General features: G+C 40.4%; 1 protein-coding gene across 1 annotated transcript in view; it reads left to right on the top strand.

Annotated features, from left to right (window-relative positions):
- The window catches only part of LOC135791336 (homeotic protein ultrabithorax), an 81,343-nt gene extending 72,931 nt beyond the window's left edge, over positions 1-8,412 (top strand). The window contains exon 3 of the mRNA XM_065301716.1: positions 5,998-8,412. The gene's annotated coding sequence lies outside the window, so the exon portion shown is untranslated. The remainder of the gene's footprint in view (positions 1-5,997) is intronic.
- Positions 8,413-12,537: the final 4,125 nt, after the last annotated feature.

The following is a 12,537-nucleotide window of genomic DNA, read 5'->3' as shown; positions in this document are numbered from 1 at the left end:
GCGCGTCTGTAAATTAAACTTTTTGGATTGCGTATCTATTTTGCAAAGCTAGTTAACCGGTCGGATTAGCGGGTTTGCGCGCGCTCGGAGTTTCATCAAATCCCAACGAGATCCGCCCGTCCAAAAAGCCACCCCGCCGCCGACCGCCCCCGCGCGCGAGCGCGCATCCACGGCTGCACCTTTGCCACACTGAGCGCGCCGCGGCGCGTACGCCCGGCCTCGGATAAATTGGGGGATTGTTCCGGCTTACAGTTGAGTAATGCCGCGTCGGCCGACGTTCGCAGCCCAATATATCGTACCGGAAAGCGTGCACACCGCCCGCCATACTTTTCCACTGCAACTCATCCGGTATGCGCATCGCATCTTCTGGAACAAACAAGATTCCCGAAAAAATGCCAAACATTTAACGCATCAATCTAATTGCAGAAAAATCATTCATCAAAATATGAAAAAAAATCGGGCATTTCGTTTGTTTTTTAGAAAATTATTTGCAACATCTTGTATATTATACATCTTTCACCCGCATACATATTTGGCTTGCTTTGTCGTGCGCAGAGGGCCAAAGCCCCGCGTTCATTCTTCCCGTTCCAATATTTAATTCTAGATTTATATTTGCCATACATCTAACCGAATTTGATGCATTATTATACCTTGAAATATAATTTCGAGTGCTTCCATAAATCCTGCCCGCTTCTCCTCTCCGCCATTCTTCATCCTCATCCTGCTTAGCTCACCTTGAATCCTCTTTCCTTCTCCCAAACTCTGGGAGCATCATTGGTGTTGTCTCGATTGCGTATAACTTTTATTGGACGCCTCGGCTGGAGAAGTGCAAGCCTGCGATAAGAACGCAAAGGGGCGCCGCACCGCCGACGGGGATCACCAAACAAATAGATCAAGATTGAACGATGCAAAACTGCAGAAGCTGCACGCCTGAGGGGACACAACTCGCGACTCGAAAACTTCATGTATCTGCGTTTGTTGATGTCGAAGTCCTGGTAAAAGTATTCACAATACACTGTTTCTGGGCGAAAAAGTAAAAATCGTCCGGGGTCCGGACACCCCCGGAGCAAAAAGCTCGAAAAATAAAAGAGATTGCGAGAGGAGTCGAAATGGGAATAAGAATAAGTGTATGGGATACGAATGGCGCTCGGATTTTGCTGGCCTTTGCATGTTGTATTTTCCAGGCGCGCCCGATGCTGATGGCGCGCTACAAATTCACTTCTTTCTCTACTAGACTGGAAAACCGGATGTTGATTGCGACAAACGGGTGGGAATATGGGGAGCTGCTATGAGATATCGCTCCGGTTGCGCTCGTTCATCCCTTTATGCCGGCGGGACGAACCTTCCAATTCCTCTCACCATTTCTCAATATTTCTTATTTCTACAATTCGCATGATTCCAGCAATTTTTTTCCATTGCAAAATTATATTCTTGCGCAAATTCTTCATTTTTTTTAATCCATGAACACGTTTAAAAAAGGAAAAGATTTAGATAGTCGTGTTTTAATTAAGAAGTTCGTGCCCTTTGATTTCGTGCGTCGATCCGTGATACTGTTACAAAAAGCGTGATGCAATATTTGTACCCGGTACGTACTACCCTGAATTTATTTTAATTGCTTGTAAGACATTGCCAAGCATGTAGGACATATACATCTAGCGACAACGACGCTGAAGATGGAGACATCGTCGTGGTCCCAAGGAATGAGTTTAAGTTTTAACTTGCAGAAAGAGAACTAGCGAGCGCGTGGAGTCAGATCGACGATATCGATAAGACATGCACCGATGCACATAAACAACGTTTAGCATTAAATGCGCTTTAAGTTCTATCACATTCAGCAAACTTGCAATTCTGGAATCGGACTTTGTATTTCTGATTTTTGGTTTTAATTAATGGAATGATGCAGTTGCGGATAATGCAAGCGAACAAATTAAGATAAGATGTTAGTCGAACGACTTTATTTTAAGGTGAACGTTCGCTCGTTGAATATCTGTCTCAGTAAGTCTATTGGACAGTCGTGTGGAACGTGACATGACCACCTGATTCCACACATTTCCATTGTGCTCAAGTTTTGATAATTATGTCTTGTTACAAGGAAGAATGCAGCTTTCGACGCGTGTATAATTTAAGTAGCACAATTTTATTGCAATATTTATATTCATTATATGTCGTGCTTAAATAGTGAGCCGAAATAAAGTTGCTCATAACGGTCGTAATTCTTCTTGCCCGAAGGTAAAACCTCCGAGCGTGTTTTCCGCCGGGGTGCATGCGCCGATAATTTACGCACCCGGTATTTACTGTTTAATAAAGAAGCCGCGGGACGCGCGCCGCACGCAGCCGAAGCGACTAATTGAGAATTTGTATGACGCGCGGTCTCTTTTTCGCGCGGGGCGCGGTTCTTCGCCCGCACGCTCACCGCTCTCGCGTTGCGATTTATGTCCTCGCCCGGCCTGCTTTATGACTCCGTATTCCGCGAACCGCAAGATGTCTCTATCCGTCGTCTCGCGGCCTCCTCGTGGTCGTGTCTTCGCCTCGGTCGACGCACGCAACGCCGGGATGGTGGATGGTTTTATGGCGGCATGGGAGAAGCAATTAGATTAGTCCGCGCACTTTTTCTTCTCGTTCGCGGGGCGAGCGCGCTTTTAGAGCGGCCGCAGATGGTGCATTTTGACTTATTGCACTTCTTTGCACAACTGTTGTACGCTGGGCGATCGCAAACAGCCAACGGCCTTGGTAAACGAAAAATTGCACGCTAATATTCCGTTTAAATTTTTTACCGTTACCTGTCTCCCGCAAGGACACCACGGTTGTATTAACAAAAGAATTTACCTTAAAAGCTATTAAAATTACCGTTATGGGTTTTTATGCGTATTGAATGCCTTTTTTAACATTTTTAATTGTTGAGTCGGGAATGTTCCGTAAGAAATTGCAAGGGCAGACACACATTATTTGTAGTTGTATGTTGTACCTAAGGCTCACACCGGGCTGTGCTGCCGGCGGTAGTACAATAACACTAATTTGAAAGTATACTGCGGAGAAACCAGGCGATCCATCTTGAGGGTGAGACCTCACGGACGCGCCGCCGCCGCCGGAGCCGCCGTTCTATTTCGTATAACATGTGCGCGCGGACCGGCCAGGATAAATGGGATTCGCGCTATCGTGAGGGGAATTTAATCTCGGGATTGAGGATAGGATACAATTTACATACGTTTAGTTTACCTATTATTTATTTCCTCGCCCACAACAAATACTTAATGCATAAAATAATTTATTTATGGAATAAATAATTAAAACATCGTCAAATTATGATTCAACTCGTGTTGCATTTTTATTTTTATATACTGGTGCGGTCGGTAGATGGTTTTAATGAGTAGGGAATTAACACGAAATTAAACGTAAGCGAAAAGAGAGCCAATTACGAATAGGGTAGATTTATCTCCATGGCAACGAGTTTTACGTCTTTCCAACGTGAAGGATTGCCTTCTCGCGCGCGCACGCGGTTGCTAAGGGGGGCCAGCTTTCGCATCAACCAACCCCTAACGGCGTGCTAGTGTGTGCCACCTCGTTCTTCTTCTTTTTTCGGTGCGCACCATTCCACCCTGATGCATGTACGCGCAACATCCAAAAACGGCTACAACAACAACGCCGACAAGAAGTACTGCCTTTCCAAGCATCACAAAGTAGGAAAAAAATACGCGTAGGGTGACGGAGGGCGTTGGAATATAGATCGTTCGCTTTCGATAAGAAGAAGTGCTTTAAAATTCGAGGAAGTGTTGCGGACAGAGATTTGTGCCTTATTTTTTGTCATGCTCCAAGAGAGGCCTTCACATGCTGATGCACTAGAATACACGCCTTCCTGAAAATTTCATGGTAAAAAAAAGAAAATTTGATCAAGAAACCGAAAAAAAAAACACAAATTATCTTTCTTGTTTTTTGCTCCTTTCTGCAGAAGATTATTTGTTGTTGCAAATACATATTTGAGTATTGGTAAACTGATTAATCGAATTGTTATTTACGCACCGAAAATGCAAAGATAATAATTCATCAGCGCGCACATTAATCATGCTTCATTGTCGACGTGCGCCTTAGCGTTTCGCATCTCTGTCTCCGCGCTCCGGGTGATGCAGATACTACTATATAGCAAATTCAAACTATGGTAAATTGATTTACGACTCGGCCGGTAGTCGTCGGCAATTGATTTGCATTAACATTATGTAAACTCGTTCGGAATCTCATAATTCAATTTATTTCGTGCGACGCATGGGAGTGATGTTACACGTACCTACTATATACGAGAAGAGGTAGAGTACACACAACCAATACGCATATTATGCCCACATAATAAGAAGTACTCGAAGTATCGAAATCTGTCATGCTCGGAAAGCTTCTCCAACATGTGATTTATATCCAACATTTCGAATCTTAATTAATTCATATCTCATTCGTTGCTGGAGCCGGCTGGGAGTCTTATTTAATGACTGGATATTTATTAATTGTACGATTGTAAATTTCGCGCGCAAAGTTTGTTTGTCGGATGAAATGTGTGGAGGAAAATGAGGAAAATACCGAAAATTGGTTCGTGAGACGTATTGCCGAGCGAGGAGTGCGAGCGCGTCGGTTTGAAGTCGCTGCCGCCTCTACGGGCGTGCTGGCGGAGGCGGCGGCGGCAGCGGAACACTGAAACACCTGGACCATGTCGTATATCACCGCGCAGGACATGAGTAATTGCTCGGGAACGATACGCAATTTGCTCGTTCTGCGCTTTGAATACCGTTCTCTCACATTCAATTCGTTTATGCTTGAAAATTGCACATTCTTTATTATTCAAACTTCTTAAGACGCAAACAATGTTTATCTAGATTTCTACAATAAACATTTGCTATGATTTTGTTGCTTCTTTTTTTTTACAGTTGCACGAATATCTACAGCTAGACACACGGTTCGCTAAGCTGATTTATATATATTGTAACAATAAATATGTATTTGCGTCCTGGCCGTTTATCCTAATAACGGGATTCGGCGCGAGGGTGACACCGAGATGCTGGATGTTCCCCCCGCATTCGTATTTCTATCTCTACCAGGCGCAAATTGCCAGCAGAGAAAAAAACGTGCCGAAATAAAACACAAAAAAGAACAACGCGCGTTCATGCATGCGCGCGACTGGCAAACGTTTGCGCCACTTTAAATTTAAATAACAAGTGTAAATGACACCGGGACTAATTATGGTTTATCTTCGCCGCCCGGTTTTTTCTTCCCCCTTTTTTTTGCACACACTCACGTTCGCCGCCAGTTTATCTTCATTCAACACTTTCGGTCGTAACTCTAAGTTGTAACGAGGATTAAAAAATTGTCTGATTTCACGTTTTCAACAACAGAAAATATCTTTTATATAAAAATCAAAACAAAGCCAAGTTGAAAAGTATAAGAAAAGTAATCCGACCAAACAGTTGCGATATTTATGTGTGATATATCTGTGTATGAGCACGAGCCTCTGCCGCTTGAAGCGACGGCGTTGCCTCCAATGTGGAAAAGTTAAATGGCGCGACAAATTTCATAGAGCCAAGGAAATTATATATGTCTGGATAAATAAATATCTTCGCTTGTTTCAAGCACCATCACGAAGACACTCGGCATTCGGAAGCAGCGATATAAGCAATACGTTTGAATAAACCGCTTTCGGTCAGATCCGGCTTCTATCAGTCCTTATTTGCAACAACCGTCAAGTCAAAGGTTTCTTGGGGCGTGTTGATACAGTCCTGGAAAGCACTTTTGGCTCGTTCAACACAGCATACAAAAATCTGAAGAGCTATTGCACGGATATGTAGATACTATAATCATAAATCTAAATAAATAATCGCGGATATGCAACGAAAAACATAAGCAAATAAAAAATTGTTTTTGTTTACTTTAATTTCGGAATCATCTGGGTGATAAACATAAATTTATGATTATCAAAATTTTGAGCTATGATTTTAATTGGCATCTTTGTTTTTGTTTCAGATCGGTGAATTAAAATCGACGACAAAATCAGTAAAACCCTCGCCGGTTTGACACTAAGTTACACATTTGCTAAATGAAATTCTGCACATACGTAACGTTTTCCACGCTCGTCATCTCATCCATTGCGGGTGGCTGTTTGCAAGAAGGGGAGCACCAGCACCATTTGAGGAGCATTCGCCAGCAAAACTCAGATGACGCGCGGAAAGCCACGAAACTTATATACGTACTACGCCAAACTTGGACCCAACTTGTGAAAATTGTGTATACTTTTAAATGTAGGTGTATAAAATGATATGAAATTTACATATAGCACGTAATTACGATATAATATATTGAATGATAATATTGTAAACTAAAGATGTACGCGCTGAATGCGATCGCAACAGCGAAAACAATTATACGTAAATCGAAGTGGGCTGCTGCTGTGCGCAACGAGAAAAAGATATTATATGAAGATAATTATGAATTAATTAGTAATCCAAAGTATTTCGTATTTATATATTACCTACATGGAACGTGCGGCAGGCAGCATGAGAATTCAAAAAGGATTTGGAGAGCAGTGTGTATTTTTGGCAAAGTGTTTGGAAATATTGATGAAATTGAATGTTGGACACGTTGAGAATTGTAAATATTAACAGTTTCACTTAAACGTTACTGTGCAACTGTGCCATATTTCTCAAAAAGTAAATCTCAATCACACTGAGAGGAAATTAAAACTCGATAGTATTGCATTGAATAAATGAACAAAACATGTGCAAACATGTGAACGATATACGTAATAATCAATGACAAAACTGAAATACTCCTATTTATATTAAGTATATACGTAATTAATTGATATTACATTAAGGATAATGGAAAATACGTAAACATGTATAGAAATGAGCAAGTGACAGCTTTTAATTAAATTATATTCATGCAAATGCAATTTGTCACAGTGGCATTAAACGAAATTCGAAAACTTGGTGACTTGCTAAACAAATGACTTGAAAAAACCAATTTGGATGTTTAACATTGCAACAAATTGTAATTGTACTTTAACTGTAATAAATATATGATATTATAGCCTAATGATAAGTCGAATGTGCAAAATATAGGTATGTAATTTATTAGTATATACATGCAAGCAAACAGAACAAGATACAGACATGTGACTGACTTAAACAAGCAAAACAAAACGATTAACAAGAGAGCTGAGCGAAATTTAGTTGTAATTTTATCGAGTAAGTTTCTTAAATAATTTGTGTCATCAAACGACACATGACTATGGATCTCTCAATGCTTTTCTTAGCGCAAATCTAAGAAAAACCATAAGCGAAGCGATAAATTAAATTCTATTTTTGCCAATTTCTTTGTAAATTACTTTGGAATACATTTTGTATACGCACTTTTTATTTTATTTGTTTTTGTTGAAATTGTTTTTATATTTACAAATTACACTCTACAACATTGAGTCGCACGCCGACACTGACGCTGATGATAAGATGAACTAAAGTACAACAAATTGTATACGTTTTTAACTTTAAATAAAGTAAACATAAATTGAAACTACTACTACTAATGTGTACTTAAATACTAAAATAATATGTATGCTATAAATATACAGAATAAACGTAACGCCAGTCCTAGCAGCATTCGAATCTGGGGTGCATAAAACACAGTTAAAATCAAAATTTCAAAAGTCTTTGATTCTCTTGCCGCTACCTTGCCATTGTCTTAGCTCTGCGCCCCTAGATTCATTTGCGCTTTGGATACAAAAGTAAATCTGTCTGAAAATTCCAAAAGGAAAGCTAACCACAAAGAAAACCAGTAAATGTGTAACGGAGGAACTCTGTACCTTGCTCTCCGAAACTTAATATGGGCTTTAACGAAACGATGTGAGCGCTCACGCTCGTGTTAAGTACATAAGATAGGATTCGAGTCCGCAGTTTGTCAGTGCGCTGCGAAGCAGGAGTGAAATTCTGCGCGGATGAAAAATGAACTTGTACATATATATTTAATAATAAAAATACAAAAATTCAAACGAAAAATAAACGATTACTGACTGAAAGGCGTGTGTGACGGCGCGAATGTCGAATGCGTGAATGCGGCAACATGATATATTGAAGTAATATTGTAATATTTCCAATAATAGTTAAGGATAGAGTGTATACTATTCGATTAGTATATTTTATTGTTTGTTTGTTCTGAATTATTATTATTGAATTATCTATTATTGTATTATTATTTTTTATATATACACAAGTTTTGTTGCTTATTTGTTGCTCAAAGTGGAAAATACGATAGAACTTTTTTTCAGTGTGTAATATAGGCCCTCACTCCCCTGTTTCAACCCACCCCACAAACACTTTCTCTGTCGTCTGTGTGACTGTAATTTATTTCAAATGATAAAAAAATTAAAAACTTTAAAATGAACCCAGTATGTTTTTAATATACATCTTTGTACCTATATAAGTGTATCAAAAGGTTGTATCTTTTTGACAGGCACACGTTCTGATTTAAATTTAGAAAGCCCGAAGAATCGTGGATGTGTATGAAATACACGTTGATAAATATTTCAGCAATGTTCCGAACGTCGTTCATCTTAATTCCTCTTTTATGATAAGGAAGTTCGTTGATATTCCGGAGGCAATTTTGCTGGCCATCATAATTCTCAGACGCGCGAGGGCAAAAAGTTTCCACCGCGTGCGGTGAAAAGGACGCGAGATTTTTTAGTCCTTTTCTCGTCTGCTCCTCGTGTGGCATCCACAAGTTCTTTTTAGCATTGGGAGCGTGACATGTTTTATACCGACGTCAAATGACAAGTTCGGGAAAACTTATCAAATACAGAGAGATCAAACAATTTTTCACAGAAATGCAAACATGTTTAGTTATTATGTTAATTAATTAATTAGGAAGCAATGAATATCGTTACCAAGGACTCAGAAATTATGTAATCCGTATTTTAAGTCCAGTGGCAATGTTCTAAGTTATTTCTGCGGTTTGTGAAAAGTAGTTCAATTACATTCGCGTATATTATTCGCGCGGTTCGTTTCTGGCGGGATGCGGGGTTGCAAGGGTGAACACGCCCGAGAGTTTCTGCTATTAGAAGAAGAGTAAAAGATGCGAAAACCGGCGGCGGGCGGATGTGCTCCTCCCTGTTACACTGGGGATGAGAAAGTGGAGAAAGGGGATGTAATAAATTACCTAATAAATTAAACTAAAAGAGGATTATTGGAAATAACTCGCCGTATACGCGCGTTTCTTTCAAATGTTCGCGCATAAACCAAAGGACGAAACTTTGCCACAAGCAACCTGATCTATTCGTATTTTTCTCTGCTTGCAGCCAGGTTTCCAGACGAGGACAATTGGTACAATTCCTAGCTACATCTTAATGACAATAAAAATGATCTAAAGTCCATAGCTGAACGACTTTAATAAATTAATGCCGAATGTTAAATCGACGCATTTACCATTTAGATCGTGGCAATCCAATAACGAAACGTGAATTGTGAATTCACATGTCTTATCTACAGGGCAATCTAGTATAACTTATCAATGATTATTTCTGATAAAATCTTTAGAGTTTATATGTGGTTTAAAATATTTACAACTAAACTTTTATTGTATTGTTTAAAAGGAATACATTGTGGGGTAAAAAATCTATTTAATTCTATGATGATTAATTCCGGATCGTTTTGCGTTCGCATGTACATGAAAAGGTTCGTTGCGTTTGGCGAAATTCGTTCGGCAATTGAATTATGGACGTCCTTAATTTTCTGCTTGGACAAAACCCTCCGCGCTGCTGATTTGTTGTGCCAAAGGTCATCCGCCACTCTTCGCCTTCCTTCCGAGAGGGTACCGGCGCGCTGGCACTCTTCCTAATGCCGTCCGTAAAACGGCCAATTACTTAATTCAACTCACTTACACGCACCGTCGACCGAACCGGAATTACACCGAAATTACCCAAACGTGGTGCACCGCATCGCGCCGAATGCAACTTGTGCATACATATTCAACGGTCGCATTCAATTCCTGCACATTCGGCACATTAACGAACCACAACTTAAAACCGATCGCCTGCATGAATACGCGATGAATGCATGAAGAAGTAATTAATTTCAAAACCGTGCCACCCATGCTCTGAATTTTCCCACCGCGAATGAGGATTTGACTTTGTGTTGAATTTGTTGGAAAAGTTCGAGAAGGTGTTGACGCCGAATTTTAACGCACCGAGCACGTTTAATAATTAACCGTACGTTGGGCCGCGTCGTGTGCAGAACAATGTTAAATGATTTTTGCCGTTAATGGTTGCATTAAGTGTGATATAGTAAATTCCTTTTTGGGAAGTTGCGCATATTTCGCAGGCCTTTAATGCGGCACGCCGCCTCGCACGCGCTGCGTCGCATAGTTGCGAGTTTCGCGAGACGGCAGGAAATGCGCGAGGCGGCGTTGCTTTCGCAGCACGCTTGATGGAATGCCTCGGGCACGCAGCAAGCAGCTTGAGAATCTAGAGCTGCAAATCTACAATTTCGCCAAGGGTGCGACTCCCACGCCGTGGCATTCCTCCTGCGAGTAGAACGTGCAAGTGGTGTGACTAATGCTGATCTATCTGCACATGCAGGGAATACGTGTACATATTGTATACATCTATCAGCATACAGTGTGCCTGAGACAACTATATTACTTTGATGTAGATGATTGACATGTAGTCATAACTCATTTTTAATTTATTGAATTTTTATTGTTTTATTTTATGATTGTAGCATATAATTCGACTGTTAACCATTCTTAGTTTACGATTTAATAATTTAGGGTAGGTTTAACATATTGTATAATAAAACAACTTAAACCGAAGCAAATAACCCAAGTAGACAACATTATTATGTGTCGTAAAATGTCTTCCAGTCTTCACACACTGTTTTGCTTTTTCACGCGGTGATTCGTGTGGAATTTACTGAAATGGGAATGTTGCTTTATTTATACATAGTTGTAACTAACTTTTCACTTTTCCGAATGGAAGTAGAATGTGGTAACAGCAAAACAATCTTGCTATTAGGGTAGTTCTAAATATCCTTTGCGTAGTGCGATAAAACATGACATTTTTTTCCTACCACCTGTTTTTGTCACACTCTTTGATGCGTTGTGCCTGCGTTTATCTACTAATTTAAACTGTTTCACATGCAGCGTCTGCAAGGTAGTTATGCGGTTACGACGCGGTCGAGTGTGCGGTGTAATTAAATAACTGAATTAGGTAAAGCCGGGATCGTTAATTTCGTCATTCCATTATGCATCTTTCGTTCGTTATGGGGCATCGATTGAACGCGCACAACAACGCGGCGACGCGCAAATTGCACCACACGCCATCGCCGTAATACGTGGGAATTACAACCACGTTTTCATGCGCGGTGAAAAACTCGGCACTGGCTGGCATTATCCATAATTGGTTCAAATGACTTAATTTGTTTTCGTCAGCCCGTAAACCAGTCACTCGAAAGCTGCTGCAACGCCTTCGGTCATGTCTTGTGCTTCCATGATTGGCAAAATAAAACCATGCCAACCTTTGGCATAGGTACAGGTGCTACTGATTTTTTTATAATATTTAAATTTTATAATTGTTGAACTTAACCATCCTACTATGGTAAAATGGAATTTTCAAATTTATTTGAGTTGTGTGAGCACGTTGCCACTTAATTCATATCCACGAACGGTTTCCTTTCATTCCGTTAATTTCAAATTAATTCCATCATTGTGTGACGCAGGAGGGTGCACATGCACTCAATCCCCTCGCGTATGGCGCACATCCTTCATAACCACCCAATAACAGTTCCGCAATGCTGTGGGTGGAATCCGCACGAGGGCCAACGATGAGGATCAGGACGAGGATGAGACGCGAGGCGAAACGCGGGATGAGTAATTGCGTGTGCAATATGAGCAGATGCCATATGTACGAAACATGGTGGGTGCCATCCCTTGCTTCCCTGCTTGTGCTGTATCAGCCGATTCATAAAGAGACGCCTTGTCTTCGTTTGGTCATCTAATCAAATGAACAAAATTATTTTTGATATTTTTACGCAATCTATATGTACGAATTTCCAGAAAAGGTGGAAAATGATTGTATTCTAATTATTCGTTCTTATGTGGGGGTGTCTGCCTGGTCTGCATTTTCTAAAACCTAAGCAGAAATCTTCCTTCGGTTATGAGATGGATGAGGCTGTCTGGCATACGTGAGGGATTGAACCGAAGGTGGGAAATTTATCGCTGAGTCAAGAAGCAAGAAGACAAATGGAAAGATTGTGTTCGCAATTTTTAACGGCACATTGCTTGGCTTTCTCGCGCATTGTGAGATTCTCCAATTTTGCGGAAATTACGTGAGGAACAATGCCATTATCCAACCTCAACAGTTTATAAAAATCACATTTGCGCTGCAGTCGGCTATCAGAATTCAGTATTATTGTAATCTTGTTACCTTAAAGACTTAATATTGTGTTGGCAGATGAAATTTGATCTTCCTTTATTGTGTGTATGGGATTTAAGACACATTATATAAATACCTCCTGA

This window comes from Atheta coriaria, unplaced genomic scaffold (genome assembly GCF_025399875.1).
Source record: "Atheta coriaria isolate IRGN ID8LTWV9N9 unplaced genomic scaffold, Caltech_Dcor_3.1 hic_scaffold_4_pilon, whole genome shotgun sequence".
Lineage (NCBI taxonomy): Eukaryota > Metazoa > Arthropoda > Insecta > Coleoptera > Staphylinidae > Dalotia > Dalotia coriaria.
This window is presented reverse-complemented; position numbering and strand designations above follow the sequence as displayed.